This window comes from Carcharodon carcharias, chromosome 12 (assembly GCF_017639515.1).
Source record: "Carcharodon carcharias isolate sCarCar2 chromosome 12, sCarCar2.pri, whole genome shotgun sequence".
Taxonomy (NCBI): domain Eukaryota; kingdom Metazoa; phylum Chordata; class Chondrichthyes; order Lamniformes; family Lamnidae; genus Carcharodon; species Carcharodon carcharias.
Genome location: NC_054478.1, coordinates 112,746,807 through 112,765,655, shown reverse-complemented (window position 1 = coordinate 112,765,655; position 18,849 = coordinate 112,746,807).

Below are 18,849 nucleotides of genomic sequence, written 5' to 3'. Positions count from 1 at the left end.
GCAGAGATAGTGGATGCATTGGCTATAATATTCCAAAATTCCCTGGATTCTAGGAAGGTTCCAGTGGATTGGAAAAATGCTAATATAACACTCTTATTCAAAAAAAAGTGGGGTGGGGTGGGGGGTGGGGTGGGGCTTGTGGCAGAAAGTAGGAAACTATAGACCAGTTAGTTTAAAGTCTGTCATTGGGAAATTGTTGGAATCCATTATTAAGGAAGTAGTAATGGGGCATTTGGAAAGTCAAAATGCAATCCATCAGAGTAGGCAGAGTAGTTATGAAGAGTAAATCGTGTTTGACTAATTTGCTAGAGTTCTTTGAAGATGTGACAAGCAAAGTGGATAATGGGGATCCTGTAGGTGTAGTATATCTGGACTTCCAGAAGGCCTTTGATAAGGTGCCGCACAAAAGATTAATACACAAGGTCACGTGGAGTTAGGGGTAATATATTAGGTTGGATAGAGGATTGGCTAACCAACAGAAAGCAGAGAGTCAAGATAAATGGGTCTTTTTCTGGATGGCAAGCTGTAATTAATGGGGTGCCACAGGGTTTAATCCTTGAGCCCCAACTATCTACAATCTATATTTATGATTTGATTTCAGGGATAGAAGGTAGTATAGCTAAATTTGCAGATGATACCAAAATAGGTGGGAAAGTAAGTTGCAAGGAAGAAATAAGAAACTTACAAATGGATATGGACAGGTTAGGTGAATGGTCCAAAATTTGGCAGATGGAGTTTAACGTGGATAAGTGTGAGATTATCCATTTTGGTCAGAAGAATAAAAAGATGACTTATTATTTAAATGGAGAGAAACTTCAGAATGCTTCAGTGCAGAGGGATCTGGATGTCCTCGTGCATGAGTCGCTGAAAGCTAGTATGCAGGTACAGCAGGTAATATGGAAGGCAAATGGAATTTTGGCATTTATTGATAAAGGAATAGAGTATAAAAATAAGGAAGTGTTGTTGCAACTTTACAAGGCCTTGGTGAGACCGCACCTGATGTACTGTGCACAGTTTTGGTCTTCTTACTTGAGGAAGGATGTAGTTGCACTGGAGGCGAGTTTCAGTTCAGAGGAGGCTCACAAGATTGATTCCAGAGATGCGGGGCTTGTCTTATGAGGAGAGATTGAGCAGTTTAGGTCTATACTCGCTGGAGTTTAGAAGGATGAGAGGAGATCTAATTGAGGTATATAAGATGCTAAAGGGGATAGACAAAGTAGATGTGGAGCGGGTATTTCCCCTTGTGGGGCATTCTAGAACGAGAGGCCATAGTTTTAGACTAAGGGGTGGCAGATTTAAATCAGAGATGAGGAGGAATTACTTTTCTCAAAAGGTCGTGAATCTGTGGAATTCACTACCTCAGAGTGCAGTGGATGCCGGAACGCTGAATAAATTTAAGGAGGAGATAGACAGATTTTTAATTAGTAACGGGTTGAAAGGTTATGGGGAGAGGGCAGGAAATTGGAGTTGAGGCCGAAATGAGATCAGCCATGATCGTAATGAATGGCGGGGCAGGCTCGAGGGGCTGAATTGCCTACTCCTGCTCCTAGTTCTTATGTTCTTCTGTTCTTAAATGATGACATTTGAAGATTGCATATGTGTCCATGTCCATGAACAGTCAAGAACTGGAGAAAATGCAGCACCTAATTTCTATGAAGGACAAAAGAAGCACTTAGAGTGGAGGAGAATCTTCTTTGTAAACTGCGTTGTGGTGATCTGGAATGGACTGCAGGAGAGGGTGGTGAAAGCAGATGTAATAATTAATTTCAAATGAAAATTGGATAAATACTTGAAACATAGAATCACAGAATCATCGATTTATAGAATGGCTATGGACAGAAGGCTGCCATTTGGTCTCAGCTTGTTGCACTTGATTTCCAGCGCTTTCTCTGCAAATTGGTTCTCTTCAGGAGCTTATCCATTTCCATGTTGAAAACCACAGTTGAATCTGCCTCCAGCACACCTCGGATAGTGTATTCTAGATTCCAACCACTCGCTGTGTAAAAATGTATTTCCTTATCTTACAGTGGATTCTTTTGCCATTCACTTTAAATCTGTGTTCCCTTGTTCATGAATCATTTGTCAATGGAAACAGTTTCTCCCTCATATTTTGAACAGCTCCATTGATGTCCTCTCTACCTGCTCTTCTCAGAGGACAACAACCCCAACTCCTTCAATCAATCCATGTAACCGAAGACTCTGATCCATGAACCAATCGCATAAATCATTTCTGCACCCTCTCTAAAAATTTCACATTCTTCTTGAAATTCAGCACCCATAATTGCAAATAATACTCCAGCTGAGGCGGAAACTAATGATTTATAAAAGTTCATCATGAATTCCTTGTTTTTGTACTGTATGCATTGATATATAAAACTCAGGATTCCACAAGATTCCGTATTCCTCTAGAGAACTCCAGTATCAAGCTTCCTCCAGTCCCAAGAAACAACTATTCACCACTACTCTCTGCTACCTATTACTCAACCAACTATTTAATCCATGCTGCCACTGTCCCTTTTATACCCTGGGCTTCAAATTTTCAGGCAAGCCTTTTAGCTGGCATTTAATCAAATGCCCTTTTGAAAGTCCATATACAACATAACAACTGCATTACCCTCATCAACCCTTTCTGTTACCTAATAAAAAATCTCAATTAAGTTAGTTAAACATGCTTTGCATTTAATAAGAGTGTGTTGGAATTCCTTAATTAATCCATAATTGTTTGAGCAGCTTTCATTTTCTCCCCTATTATCATTTCGAAAAGCTTTCTCATCACCGAGGTTAAAGTGACTGGCCTGTACTTACACTTTGCCATCATAGGATGGTTACAGCCATTCGATCCATTGTGTCTGTGCCTGCTCTCTGCAAGAGCTGCTCAGCTGGTCTCATTCCCTTTACCCTGTATCCTGTAAATGTTTTGTCTTCTGGTGATTTTCCATTCCCTTTTGAAAGTCATGATTGAATCTGCCTCCATCACATTCTTAGGTAGTGCATTGCCGATCGCAACACTGGCTGCGTAAAAAAGCCTTTCATCATGTCACCTTTATTTCTTTTGCCATTCACCTTAAATAGGTGTCCTTTGGTTCCAACCCTTCTGGCAATGGGAATAGATTCTCCCTATTTACTCTCTCCAGACATCTCATGATCTTGAATATCTTTATCAAATCTCCTCTCACCTCTCTTTTCAACAAGAAAAACATCCCCTCCCCTCACCCCCCAGCTTATCCAATCTATCCAGATAACTGAAGTCCCTTGTTCCTAGAAAAACTCTCGTTAATATTTTCTGCAACTTCTGTAATGCCTTCATATCTTTCCTAAAGTATGGTACCCAGAATTGGACAAAATACTCCAGTTAAGGCCAAACCGGTGTTTTATAGAGTTTACCAAAGCTTTCTTGCTTTTTGTTGAATGGTGTTGACTAGCATTCAGTAGGTCTAAATGAAGTCTTTGCACTCGTATATTTATTAACTACAAGAACTATGTACATATATACAGTAAAGGGTTCAAGCCAGAGGTTGTCTCCATGCCTGCTTGTAAACACAGCCCTGTCCAACACTAGACTGACCTCTAGGTGTAGGCCATGTATTCTTTTATATCACTGTGAAGGCGGTACTGTACTCTGTCCCATGTTAACCCTATATGTGCCAGACCCTTATACTCATCTGCCCCCAAGACTTTACCCAATGTATTTCAAGTTATTCTAGTTTTCCCCATGTATTTACATTGTTATTACTACCCCAGCTCCTACCTTCAAGTCTCTGAGTTCATAGGTTCAGGTGGTCTGGAGGCCTTATAACCCTTCCATCTCTCGTTCACACCACTGTCAGATTCAACAGTTGTGTTGATGGCTGGTTGTTGATTTATCCTATTTCCTGTGGAGTTGATGAATGTTGTGCTCATCTCCATGTGTGTTTTTCCTCTAATTCTTTCTTTGTGTGGGTCATCGCAGTGTTCTCTGTGACGGAAGATGACCTTTTGTGTTATAAGGATGTGGTTTTTAGTAAGCTCACCTTTGCATTTGGCTGTGTGGTCAGCAATGGATGGTTGCTACTTGGTTCCAGCATCATCTGTGGCCCTGTCATGCTGGCCAAGGGTTACAGTGTTTGCTCTGTGGTTGAAGTGCCAACCCCATCAACAGTCGTCAGAGCTGGAGGTTGAGGCTCCTCTGGTTGCTGATTGCTCTCTTGTCCATCCTCTGCGGGAGGCATCATGGTAACCACCTGAGTGGTTGCCTGGTCTGACAAATGAGGGTTTTCCAGCTCCTGTAACAAAAATGGACAAATCTAAAGAACAAAGAAAAGTACAGCATAGGAACAGGCCCTTCGGCCCTCCAAGCCTACGCCGATCATATTGCCTGTCAAACTAAAACATTTTGCGCTTCCAGGGTCCATTTCCCTCTATTCCCATCCTATTCATGTATTTGTCAAGCTGCCTCTTAAACACCACTAACATACCTGCTTCCACCACTTCCTCTGGCAGCGAATTCCAGACATTCACTACCCTCTGCGTAAAAATCTTGCCCCGCACATCTCCTCTAAAGTTTTCTCCTCTCACCTTAAATCTATGTCCTCTAGTAATTGACTCTTCCACCCCAAAAAAGCTTTTGACTAACTACTCTGTCCATGCCACTCATAATTTTGTAAACTTCTATCAAGTCGCCCCTCAATCTCCGTCGCTCTTGTGAGAACAATCTGTGTTTCTCCAACCTCTCTTCATAGCTAATAACCTCCAGACCAGGCAGCATCCTGGTAAACCTCCTCTGCACCCTCTCCAATGCCTCCATATCCTTCTGGTAATGTGGCGACCAGATTTGCACGCAATATTCCAAGTGTGGCCTAACCAAGGTTCTATACAGCTGCAGCATGACTTCCCAGCTTTTATACTCAATACCCCTGCCAATGAAGGCAAGCATGCCATATGCCTTCCTAACTACCTTACCCACCTGTGTTGCTACTTTCAGTGACCTGTGGACCTGTACACCCAGATCCCTCTGCCCGTTGATTAACTTAAGGGTTCTGCCATTTACTATATAATTCCTACCTGTATTAGACCTTCCAGAATGCATTACCTCGCATTTGTCTGGATTAAACTTCACCTGCCATTTCTCCACCCAAGTCTCCAACCGATCTATATCCCATTGTATCCTTTGACAATCCTCTTCACTATCTACGACTCCTCCAACTTTGTGTCATCTGCAAACTTACTAATTAGCCTAGTTACATTTTCCTCTAAATCATTTACATATACTACAAACAGCAAAGGTCCAGCACTGATCCCTGTGGAACTCCACTAGTCACAGTTCTCCATTCAGAAAGGCACCCTTCCACTGCTACCCTCTGTCTTTTATGACCAAGCCAATTCTGTATCCATCTTGTCAGCTCACCCCTGATCCCGTGCGACTTTACCTCCTGTACCAGTCTGCCATGAGGGACCTTGTCAAAGGTCTTACTGAAATCCATGTAGATAACATCCACTGCCCTTCCATCATCGATCATCTTTGTCACTTCCTCGAAAAACTCGATCAAGTTAGTGAGACATGACCTCCCCTTCACAAAACCATGCTGCCTCTCACTAATACGCCCATCTGCTTCCAAATGGTGGTAAATCCTGTCACGAAGAATCTTCTCTGATAATTCCCCTACCACTGACGTATGGCTCACTGGCCTGTAATTTCCTGGATTATCCCTGCTACCCTTCTTAAACAATGGAACAACATTGGCCATTCTCTAGTCCTCTGGGACCTCACCTGTAGCCAGTAAGTATACAAAGATTTCTTTCAAGTCCCCAGCAATCTCCTCTCATGCCTCCCTGAGTACACTGGGGTTGATCCCATCTGGCCCCGGGGACTTATCCACCTTAATATTCTTCAAGACGCCTAACATCTTTTTTTTGATCTCAACATGATCCAGGCTATCTACACACTCTTCCCTAGACAAATCGACTGCTAAGTCCTTCTCTTTGGTGAATATTGATGATTATTTAGTATCTCTCCCATTTCTTCTGGCTCCACAGATTCCCACCTCTGTCCCTGAGTGGGCCTACCCTTTCCCTGGCTACCCTCTTACTTTTTACATATGTATAAAAGGCCTTGGGATTTTCCTTAATCCTGGTTGCCAATGACTTTTCATGATCCCTTTTAGCCCTCCTGACTCCTTGCTTAAGCTTCTTCCTACTTTCTTTATATTCTCCACAGGCTTCATCTGTTCCCAGCCTTCTAGCCCTTAGGAATGCTTCCCTTTTCTTTTTGACTAATCTCACAATATCCTTTGTTATCTAAGGTTCCTGAAACTTGCTATACTTATCCTTCATCCTAGCAGGAACATGCCGGTCCTGAATTCTTATCAACTGACCTTTAAAAGCTCCCCAAATGTCAGTTGTTGATTTGCCCTCAAACATCCACTTCCAGTCTAGGTTCCTCAGTTCCTGCCTAATATTGTTATAATTAGCCTTCCCCCAATTAAGCTCCTAAACCCGAGGACTCCTGTTATCCTTAGCCACCAGTACCTTGAAACTTACTGAATTATGGTCACTTTCCCCGAAATGCTCCCCTACTGAAACTTCGACGACCTTGCCGGGTTCATTCTCTAATACCAGGTCCAGTATTGCCCCTACCCTAGTTGGACTATCTACATATTGTCTCAGGAAGCCCTCCTGGATGCGCCTTACAAATTCGGCACCACCCAAACCCATAGCACTAACTGATGCCCAGTCAATATAGGGAAAGTTAAAATCACCCACCACAACAACCCTACTGCTTTTACATCTTTCCAAAATTTGCCTACATAACTGTTCCTCAATCTCCTGCCAGCAATTGGGAGCTATAGTAAACCCCAACATTGTGACTACACCCTTCCTATTCTGGAGCTCTACCCATATTGCCTCGCTGCATGAGCCCACCGAGGTGTCCTCCTGTCGCACAGCTGTGATATTTTCCTTAACTAGCAGTGCAACTCCCCCACCTCTTCTACATCCCTCTCTATCCTGCTTCAAACATCTAAATCTTGGAACATTTATCTGCCAATCATGTCCATCCTTCAACCAAGTCTCTGTAATAGCAATAACATCATAGAACCCAAGTACTAATCCAAGCTCTAAGACCATCTGCCTTGCCCATTATAATTCTCGCACTGAAACAAATGCATTTCAGACCCTCAGTCCCAACTGTGTTCCATAATTTCTCCCTGCCTGCTCTTCCTCTTAGTCCTACTGGCCATATTCACTACTTCCCAGTCATTTATTTCACCTGCTGGCCTATTAATATGGTTCCCACTGCTCTGCCATACTAGTTTAAACCTCGCGAGTGACACTAGCAAACCTTGCAGCCAGGATATTGGTGCCCCTCCAGTTTAGATGCAACCTGTCCTTCTTGTACAGGTCCCTCCTGCCCCAGAAGAGATCCAGAAATGGGAAACACTCCCTCCTACACCATCTGTTCAGCCACTTGTTTAGCTGCACTATCTTCCTATTTCTAGCCTCACTGGCACGTAGCACAGGGAGTAATCCTGAGATTACAAACCTAGAGGTCCTGTTTTTTAACTTTCTGCCTAACTCCCTGAACTCCCGCTGCTGGACCTCATCACTCTTCCTGCCTATGGCGTTAGTGCCAATGTGTACCATGACCTCTGGCTGTTCTCCCTCCCCCTTCAGAATGTCCCATACCTGATCAGAGACATCCTGGACCCTGGCACCAGGGAGGCAACATACCATCCTGGTGTCTCTTTCACAACCACAGAAGCGACTATCTGAGCCCCTGACTATAGAGTCCCCTATGACAATTGCTCTTCTGTGCTTTGACCCCCCCCTGCTGAACAACTCTGGCTACTGCTGTTGTTTTCCCCTGATAGGCCATCCTCCCCAACAGTATCCAAAACGGTATACCTGTTGTAGAGGGAGACAGCCACAGGGGATTTCTGCACTGACTGCCTGCCCCTTCTAGCGGTCACCCATCTATCTATCTGCAAAACTCCTGTCTATGACGCTTTCCGCCACCTGAATGCTCCTAAGTGCATCCAACAGCTGCTCCAACCGATCCATGTGGTCTGTGAGGAGCTGCAATTGGGTACACTTCCTGCAGGTGTAGTTGTCCGGGACACTTGAAGCGTTACAGATTTTCCACATCCCACAGGTGAAGCACTTCACCCCAGCAACTGCCATTTCTATAACTATTTAATAAATTGATTAATTAACCTACTGTACAAAGAGAGCAGACAGTTCAGAGCTGAAGTCCCAGTCATGATATGCTTTCTTGTTTGAACTTTTGAGAACTTGCAGTTCTGTAAAATTTATGACCGTGGTTGTCATTACATCTTCTGCCAATTTGAGGAGGTTCAGGCATCTCTGATCAAGAGAGAAAAAGACTGGTTATAGATGGCGTACAGCAGCTCAAAGATTTGTTTGCCACCATACCTTAGTGTTTCCAGAATCATGCCTATGGCTGGAAATCAGATTGTCTGTTGTTTGAAGTCACAGGTCGCTTAGCCACAGTTCTTTGTTCAATAGGACTGTAACATTGGGTCCCATGTCCAATTTAAAGTTTGTGAGATGGCCATTAACCATTCTACACAAAAATCCAGGAATTTTTACCTTACCCAAGAAGCATACCTGTGTGTCCTCTTGGTGTGCAGTCTTGACCTCATTTGGGTCTTCTGTGCATTTAGATGTTTAGGCCCTGCACAGACTGTATTGGAAGTATTGAGTTGAAGTTAAAGGAAAGTGACCTTGGCTATGGGGGTGCTTTGCTCCACAGCAGTGGCATGGTCGCTCTACCGGTTGGTTCGGGTACTGCTTCCCTTAGCCTGGAGTGTCGCTGTTCTGGTGTTGTTTAACAAATTGGACTGTGGGATTTCCTCTATTGCACACAGGGTTCAGACTGCCTAACAATCTGGATAGCTTTCTCAATGGTTAGATCTTCTTTCGCTTGCAGCATGTCTGAGAGTGCGTCGTTCGCTAATCCCACAACTATTCTATGCCTGATAAATTCAGATTTTAGGTCTCCATGTTTGGAGTCTTCAGCCATCCTGTACAGATCATTAATGAATGAGGGAGCAAGTTCTCCTGGCTGCTGGACTCACTTATCAAATTCAGCCCTTATAAGGATTTTGTTACTTTTGTTAGGTTAAAATAAGCATAAAATAATTTAGTACTTCTTCAAATTTAGCAGATGATTCACTGATTCCTTGTCTAGCAATATTGTCATCTGCTATCGGGCCTACTGAATAAAGCAGTGTGTTAACTTGTTCAGCTTCTACCTTTATATCCAGACCTGAAGCAACCATGTTTCTAGGGAATCCTTTTCTCCAAAGTCCCCAATTATGTGATTGATCTGGGACTTGGATATGTCCAAATTGATCTGGAAGAATAGATTTCTGATCCATGGTTAAAATGTTTTAAAATGTTGGTTTAGGTTTAAGAAGTTGCTGAAATTCAAGATGACATTGCAATTCGTTTGAAGACAAAAGGTTTACCTGCATTTGCTGGTTTTGGCAGGCTGCTGCTGCAATGGTGCTTGAGCTCAGCCTTGAAAAAATGTTTGAACAAAGGCTTCTTGGATCGACTTGCTGCAGGCTTCTCCGTTTCAGTGCTATGCTTTGGTGCTTTAGTTGTGAAGAGGACATAAGAAGGCTACAAACAGATAAGTTAAGTGAGTGGGCAAAGATCTGGCAGGTGGAGTTTAATGTGGAAAAATGTGAAATTGTACATTTTGGCAGGAAGAATAAAAGAGGAGCATATTATCTAAATGGTGAAAGATTGCAGAGCTCTGAGGTGCAGAGGGTGTCCTTGCACATGAATCACAAAAGGCTAGTATGCAAATACAGCAAGTAATTAGGAAAGCTAATAGAATGTTATCACTTATTGTGAGGGAAATTGAAAACAGAAGTAGAGAGGTTATGCTTCTGTTGTACAGGGGATTGGTGAGACCACATTTGGAGTACTGTGTACAGTACTGCTCACCTTATTTAAGGAAGGGTGTAAATGCATTGGAAGCATTTAAGAGAAGGTTTACCAGACTAATTGCTGAAGTGGGTGGGTTGTCTTATGAGGAAAGGCTGGACAAACTAGACTTGTATCCGCTGGAGTTTAGAAGATTAACTTGATTGAAACATGTAAGACCCTGAGGGGTCTTGACAGGGTAGATGTGGAGAGGATGTTCACTCTTGTGGGAGAATCTAGAACTAGGGGTCACTGTTTAAAAATAAGGGGTCAACCATTTAAAACAGAGGTGAGACGAAATCTTTTCATTCAGAGGGTCGTGAATCTTTGGAACTCTCTTCCTGAAAAGATGGTGGAAGCAGAGTCTTTGAATATTTTTAAGGCAGAGGTGGATAGATTTTTGGTAAGCAAGGGGGGTAATAGGTTATCGGTGGTAGGTGGGATGCAGATTTCAGTTTACTATCAGATCAGCCATGATCTTATTAAATGAAGGAGCAGGCTTGAGGGGCTGAATGGCCTACTCCTGCTCCTTGTTTGTATGTTTGTATGTGTTGCAAAAGTGTTGAATCCTGGCCTTTGTAGGTTTTTCAAGCTGATTCTTTAGTCGCGATTCTTCTGGATTAATTCAATTTTTTTTCCCTTTCAGAGCGAGCTTGGACATCACATTTTCAGATGCTGACTTGAGAGTCTGGTTCTTCTGATTGAGTTTTTAGAAGGAAACTTCAGACCATTGAATTATTTAAAAGTTTCTCAGGACTTGTTTTGTCCTGGAATTTAAAAGTTTTAGTCCACCCTTGCTAGGTCTGCTGACTCTGTGCTCTCGGAAGTTGAGCTTCCAGGAGATCCTATGGAGTCTTCTGCTGAAGTGAGGATTTTAAAATTTCTGCCTTCAGCTTCGAAGCCTTTCTTTGGAGAACCTTTGGAGCTTTTCCCTGGTGATTTTCCTCTGCGCATTGGTTCTTGAGCTTTTCTGCAGGTCAGAATGCTTCTTTGAATTTGTCTTTAGTCTTGCAGGATTTTAGTTTTTCCCTGCATTTTTTGTGAGGTTTTGAGCTTTCCATTTACTGCCACCATGCCGTAGGGTGTTGCATAACATTCAGTAGGTTTTAATGAAGTCTTCATATAGTTAACTCTATGTATTTATTAACTGCAAGAACTATATACATATTTACAATAATGGATTCAAGCTAGGAGCTGTCTCCATGCTAGCTTGTGCACACAGCTCTGAAGAAGGTTCATATGGACTTGAAACATTAACTTTGTTTCTCTCTCCACAGATTCTGTCAGACCTGCTGAGTTTTTCCAGCATTTTTTGTTTTTATTTCTGTCCAACACTTGACTGACCTCTAGGTGTGGGTCATGTGTTCAGGGCCAGGGAGAGAAATTATAGGCCCTGGTGCTTCTCCTGTTTCTGGGCCTACTGCTCAGATTAGGTAACAATATTAAATCATTGATTTTAAATAAGTTCAACAATTCTGTTTGTTCTGGAATTTCAATTTATTTGCACACAGTACTAACTTAATTACAATTGAATATGTTATGTTAAACTGTACACACACATCTATATATGTATATATAATATATATATATATATAGCAACAGTTGAACAATCAGCTCATCAAAACACCATATTCATTTTCATGCCCTGTTCAAAAGTCTTTCCAGAAATCATTTGAACAGCTAAATCTTTCATTTCAAATGCTCTGACTTAGAGGATGATGTATGGCTGTCTATCTGTCATTTGTAAGAGTTAACCTTTGTAATTTGGAATCATGAACCATCCTTCCACACAGAGAGCCACACACCATGGAATCTATAAAGTGAATAAAATAGTATAGCACAGAAGAAGGCCATTTGACCCATTTCATGACTCTTTCAAAGCACAATCTAGCTAGTCCCACTCTTTCTCTCTATTTCAGTAAATGCTTCTCTCCTTCCAACTACTTATCTAATTCCCTTTAGAAAACTTCTTTTGAACCTGTTTGCACCACCTTGTCAGACAGAACATTCCAATCATTCAGTGAAAAAAAGAAGTTTTTTCTCATGTCGCCTCTGTTCTTTCGTCAATCACCTTAGCTATTGGAAACATTTTCTCTCTATTTTCTTTAGCCAAACCCTTCATGATTTAAATACTTCTATCAACTTTCCTTTTAGCTTTTTTTGCTCTAAGGAAAACAACCCCAGCTTCTGTAGGTGTAATCCCTCATCCCTGGAACCATTCTAGTAAATCTCTATGATAGCTTCTCCAAAATCCTTCCTGAAGCGAGGTGCCCTGAATTGAACACAATACTCTAGGTGGGGTAAACTGGTTTTTTATAGAAATTTGGAATAACTTCCTGACTTTTGCATTCTAATCACCCAACTCCCACTAAACTGCTGACCACCTAACTTCCTTTCCTCGACCTATGCTAGCTGAAGTGAATTAAAAAGTTCACTATCCTCAGGTACTATCCCTTCCATATCCGAAAGTCCTCCCCTAAATAAAGCAACTCTCAATCCCTCTGTTCTTACAAATTACTGCTCTATCTCCAACGTTGTTTTCCTCTGAACATGTTGTTGCCTCCAGTGTGCATCCTTTCTGCAAGTCCATTTTTGAATCTCTCCAATCAAGATTCCATCACTGCCACAGCACTGAAACAACTTCTAGCCAAGTTGCACAGTCATATCCTCTATGAATGTGACCGAAATGCGTTGTCTGGCCTTGAGCTTTTGACATGCTCCCACCAATCCTTTCTCTAATTCGTTTTCGTTGCCAACCAACTCAGTGAGATTTCCCTCACTTGGTCCCAGTTTTACCTACTTGATCGTAGCAAGAACTTCTCCAACAATGGCTTCTCTTCCCACCCCTGTACATGTTAGCATTCACAAGTATACTGATTGAGCTCACCCAGCTCTACCCTCTCCACCAGCTCTCACTCCATCTCCACCTGCTCTGTATTGCCAGCCTCCTCATTTGAGATCCAGTCTTAAATGAGCGGTAATAAATGAGCGGTAACATCTTCCAGTTAGGTATGTTAAAAAAGAACCATTCCATCTCTCTCCCCATTCACTTTCTCTGGTTGAACCAAATTGCAAGCTCAGTGACCTATTCAACCCTGAACTGAGTGATCCATCACAAAGTACCTAATTGATACCACATTGTATAAATTATACATGTTATAAACTTTCTGACTAACTGTAACACAGCTTCAAAAGGGAATGCATTGCACTTTTATCCACTAAACAATGGCCTGGGTTCCACTGCTTGGGTTCGATATAGCACTCCCATAGCACAAGCCATCTGCATGTATAAAAGAACAGTAGCAATCAGCCGAGGATCAGTTATTTGCCTTCTTTAAAAAATAGAGCTATTTTTATTTAGTTTTGGGAACTGTTCCAGTGAGGGCTTTCAAAGTTGCAGGTTTTGAATTGAAGTCCATACGATCATAATCAACAGTTACCTACAAGAGTCGGGTGTTCAGGGTCACTTAAAAAGCACTCCACAGTGTTGTCCAATTGATACAAAAAAAACTTCCATCATCTCAAAATATAATTTGTATTACTTAGAATATGCTGGGTACGGTACAAATGTAACAGCAAGTTACATTTTATAGGCCTAAATAGCTGAGGAATTTGAGGAAAAATAGTGAATCAAATATGATACTTATTGAAATTCCAGAATCTGCTTGAATTCTTTCCATACACAAAGCAGTTGAAGTTCAAACGAACTAACCAGATTTGTAGACTCTTGGTTATATTTTGCCTTCCCACTGCCTCATCTTGTGTATCCAGCACGCTAATGGCTCTGTCCGCTGTGGGAGGTGGGAAGAAATAAGAGTTCATTTCAGGACAATGATGCACGGCAATGCCTTTTTATGTATGAGCCCGGGCTCCCTGAAGCCCCAAGCCCCAGTGTTTAGCACCATTTGCACTGCCACCCCCTCCCCCCAATCCCATCCCTTGCATGTGTTCTCTTACATCAATATGTGGGCAGTACAGTACTCAGTCCTATGTTAACCCTAAATGTTGTAGGCTATCCCCTTCCCAGAACAGCTACTTAACCCTTGTGGTTCAGAGGTCTACTCTGAATTTCAATGACTCAATGTAGACTTTAATTACAAGTGTTACAAGCAACACTTCTATTAACCTAAATCCCTTAGCACATAAATCCATATCAATGTGAAAATACTGATACAAATAGCTGCTAATGTATACTCACAATCCGATTACTTGGTTTATTGAGAGACAGACAAGATCGGGTGGTCAAACCATCCTCTTCTGTAACTCACATTGATAGCTGACTAGGCTATCCTCTCTCCCTACTTCAACCACGAGTCTCTTACACATCCGGTTATTATACCCCTCTGAAGGACCTGCATACCACATTTGTAATGGTGTTCTTTCTCATTGGCACAGGACTTTCAGCTATAAGTTACCCCTCAATGAGATGATGGGTCCTTGGGGTCATCACAACTGCCCGCATCCTGATTGCAGCATTCAAACGATGCTGGACTGGTCCTTTGTTCCAGGGTTCTTTGTGTGTAGGTGCAGTTTGACTCATTTCTGCCTACATGTCTGAGCATGTTCTCTCTCTTCTGGTTTTTGTGTGTCAACAGCCTAACCCTCTTCCTGTCAACTCTCAGTCCACCATGCAGCCATTTTGTGTTATATTAAAACTAATTTATTCAGTCTTTAATACTATGTTTAGTATGGCTGCTACAAAGAAAACCAGTACACAAATTGTTACAAAAATGTGGATCAAAGAAACAAACTACAAAAATATCAATATCAAAATATCAACATCTGTACCAGCAAATGCTGGGTAAGTTCCATTCTGACAATTTCATTGCGATCTTGCTCTATTTCTATATTGCAAAAGTCAGTGGTTAAGTTACAGGTGTTATTCTTTTCATTTACTGACGACTAAACCATATTATTTGTTGCTTAACAACAATGTATAGGATGCTGTTGCCAGGCTTATTAACACATTTATGCCCACAATGTGCCAGTCTCTTATACTAAACTTTTGTATTCTATGCCTCTATTCATAAAGTCCAGGATCCTGTATGGTTTTCTCAACCTGCCCTGCCACCTTCAATAATTTATGCACAAATACCCCCTTTATAATTGTATCACTTATTTTATATTATTTCTCCCCATCTTTTCTACCAAAATGAATCACTCCATACTTGTCTGCATTAAATTTCATTTGCCAGGTGTCCACCCATTCCACCAGCCTGTATGTGTCCTCTTGAAGTCTATCACAATCCTCCTCACAGTCAATACTTCCAAGATTTGTGTCATCTGCAAATTTTGAAATTGTGTCCTGCATACTTTAGGTCATTAATATAGATCAAGGAAAGTGGTGGTGCTCATTCCGACGGCTGTGGAATCCCACTGCATAACTCCCTCCAGTCCAAAAAACAACCATTCACCACAACTCTGTTTCCTCTCACTCAGCCAACTTCGTATTCGTGTTGCTCCTGTCATTTTTATTCCATGGGTTTCAACTAGCTGCCCATTTTAATCCCACCTTCCAGCACTTGGTCCGTAGCCTTGCAGGTTACAGCACTTCAGGTGCAGATCCAGGTGCTTTTTAAATGAGTTGAGAGTTTCTGCCTCCACCACAAAACCAGCTAGTGAATTCCAAACACCCTCTGGGTGAAGAAGTTTTTCCACTTGTCCCCCCTAATCCTTCTACCAATTACCTTAAATCTGTGCTCCCGGCAATTGGCCTCACCGCTCGGGGAAACAGGACATCCCAGTCTACTCAGTCTAGGCCCCTTGTAATCGTGTGCACTTCAGTCAGGTCACCCTCAGCCTCTTGAGTTCCAAGGAAAACAACCCTAGCCCGTCCAATCTTCCCTCACGTTGCAATTTTCAAGCTCTTGCAACATCCTGTAAACCTCCTCTGTACTTTCTCCAGAGCTATAATGTCCTTCCTGTTATATGGTGACCAAAACTGTACACAACATTCCAGCTGTGGTCTATCCAGCATTTATACTGCTCCATCATTACATCCCTGCTTTTGTATTCTATACCTTGTCCAATAAAGGAGAGCATTTCATTCACAATTTCTCTGCTCCTCTCATCCACTCTAACCTGTCTCTTTCTGAACTTGCTGCACTCCATTCTCTCAAGTCCAACCATGACATCAAACCTGCTGACAAGGGTGGTGCTGTTGTTGTCTGGCACACTGACCTCTACCTCGCAGAGGCTGAGCGTCAACTCACAGACACTTCCTCCTACCTCCCCCTGGAGCAGGACCCCACCACTGAACATCAAGCCATTGTTTCTAGGGCTGTCACTGACCTCATCTCCTCTGGAGATCTTCCTTCCACAGCTTCCAACCTGATAGTCACCCAACCTCGGACGGCCCGCTTCCACCTCCTACCCAAAATCCACAAACAGGACTGTCCCGGTAGACCGATCGTGTCAGCCTGTTCCTGCCCAACGGAAGTCATTTCTTGCTATCTTGACTCCATTCTCTCTCCCCTTGTCCAGTCTGTTTCCACCTACATCAGCGATTCCTCTGACACCCTACATCATATCAACAATTTCCAGTTCCCTGGCCTCCTCTTCACCATGGACGTCCAATCCCTCTACACCTCCATCCCCCACCGGGATAGTCTGAGGGCTTTCTGCTTCTTCCTCGAATAGAGGCCTGAACAATCCCCATCCACCACTACTCTCCTCCGTCTGGCTGAACTTGTTCTCTCACTGAACAATTTCTGCTTAAACTCCTCTCATTTCCTCCAAATAAAAGGTGTGGCTACGGGTACCCGCATGGGCCCCAGCTATGCCTGGCTCTTTATGGGGTATGTGGAACATTCCTTGTTCCAGTCCTACTCCGGCCCCCTTCCACAACTCTTTCTCTGGTACATCGATGACTGCTTCGGTGCTGCTTCATGCTCTTGTCTGGACCTGGAAAAATTTATTAATTTTGCTTCCAATTTCCACCCCACCATTATTTTCTCATGGTCCATCCCTTCCCTTCCTTGATCTCTCTGTCTTAATTTCTGGTGATAGACTGTCCACCAATATTCATTACAAGCCTACCGACTCCCACAGCTACCTCGACTACAGCTCCTCACACCCCACTTCCGGAAAGCACCCCATCCAATTCTCTCAATTCCTTCACCTCCGTCGCATCTGTTCTGAAGATGCCACTTTCAAAAACAGTTCCTCTTACATGTCCTCCTTCTTCCTTAACCAAGGTTTTCCACCCACGGTGGTTAACAGGTCCCTCGACTGTGTCCGGCCTATCTGCCGCGCAACCGCCCTCACACCTTCCTCTCCCTTCCAGAACCATGATAGGGTCCCCCTTGTCCTCACTTTTCACTCCACCAGCCTCCGCATGCAAAGGATCATCCTCCTCCATTTCCACCAACTCCACCATGATGCCACCACCAAACACAACTTCCCTTCACCCCCCCCCGGTGGCATTCAACAGGGATCCTTCCCTCCGGGACACCCTGGTCCCCTCCTCCATTACGCCCTACACCTCAAACCCCTCCCATGGCACCTTCCCATGCAACCGCAGAAGGTGCAACACCCGCCCCTTTACTTCCCCTCTCCTCACCGTCCAAGGGCCCGAACACTCCTTTCAAGTGAAGCAGCATTTCACTTGCACTTCCCTCAATTTAGTCTACTGCATTCGCTTCTCCCAATGCGGTTTCCTCTACATTGGAAAGACCAAACGCAGACTGGGTGACTGCTTTGCAGAACACCTTCGGTCTGTCCACAAGCATTATCCAGACCTCCCTGTCGCTTGCCATTTCAACACTCCACCCTGCTGTCATGCTCACATGTCCATCCTTGGCTTGCTGCAATGTTCCAGTGAAGCTCAACGCAAACTGGAGGAACAGTACCTCATTTTCCGACTAGGTACTTTACAGCCTTCCGGACTGAATATTGAGTTCAACAACTTTAGATTATAAACTCTCTCCTCCAACCCCACCCCCTTTCCGATCCCCCTTTTTCCAATAATCTATATATATTTTTCTTTTCCCACCTATTTCCATTATTTTTAAATGTATTTCCATCCATTGTTTTATCTCTACCTTTTAGCCTATTTCGATCCCTTCCCCCCACCCCAGCCCCACTAGGGTTATCTATACCTTGCTCGTCCTGCTTTCTACCCTTAATGTCACCATTAGCACATTCCTTAGCTAATATCACCACCGTCAACACCTCTTTGTCCTTTTGTCTATGACATCTTTTGACAATCTCCACCTATCACTGGCCCTCTATCCAGCTCTACCTGTCCCACCCCCCCTTAAACCAGCTAATAGTTCACCTCTTTTCTATTTTTCCTTAGTTCTGTTGAAGAGTCATATGGACTCGAAACATTAACTGTGTTCCTCTCTGCAAATGCTGTCAGACCTGCTGAGTTTTTCCAGGTATTTTTGTTTTTGTTTTGGATTTCCAGCATCCGCAGTTTTTTTGCTTTTATCAAAGCATTTCATATGCTTTTTTCCCACCTTATCCACCTGTTCTGCCACCTTCAGGGACCTGTGGACATGCACTCCAAGGTCTCTCATTTCCTCTACCCTTCCCAAAATCCTCTTATTTATTGTGTACTTCCTAACTTTGTTTGCCCTCCCCACACTTCTCTGGATTGAATTCCACCTGTCATTTTTCCACCCACTCAACCAAGCCATTGATATAATTCTGGAGACAACAGCTATCCATTTCACTATCAGCTACATGGCCAATTTTTGTGTCATTTGCAAATTTCCCAATCATGCCACCCACATTTAAGTCCAAATCATTAATGTATACAACAAACAGCAAGGAAGCCAAGACTGAGGCCAGTGGAATGCCACTGGAAACCGCTTTCCATTTGCACAAACATCCATCAGCCATTACCCCTTGTTTCCTGTTGCTGAACTAATGTTGGATCCAATTCACCATATTTCCCTGTATCCCATGGGCTTT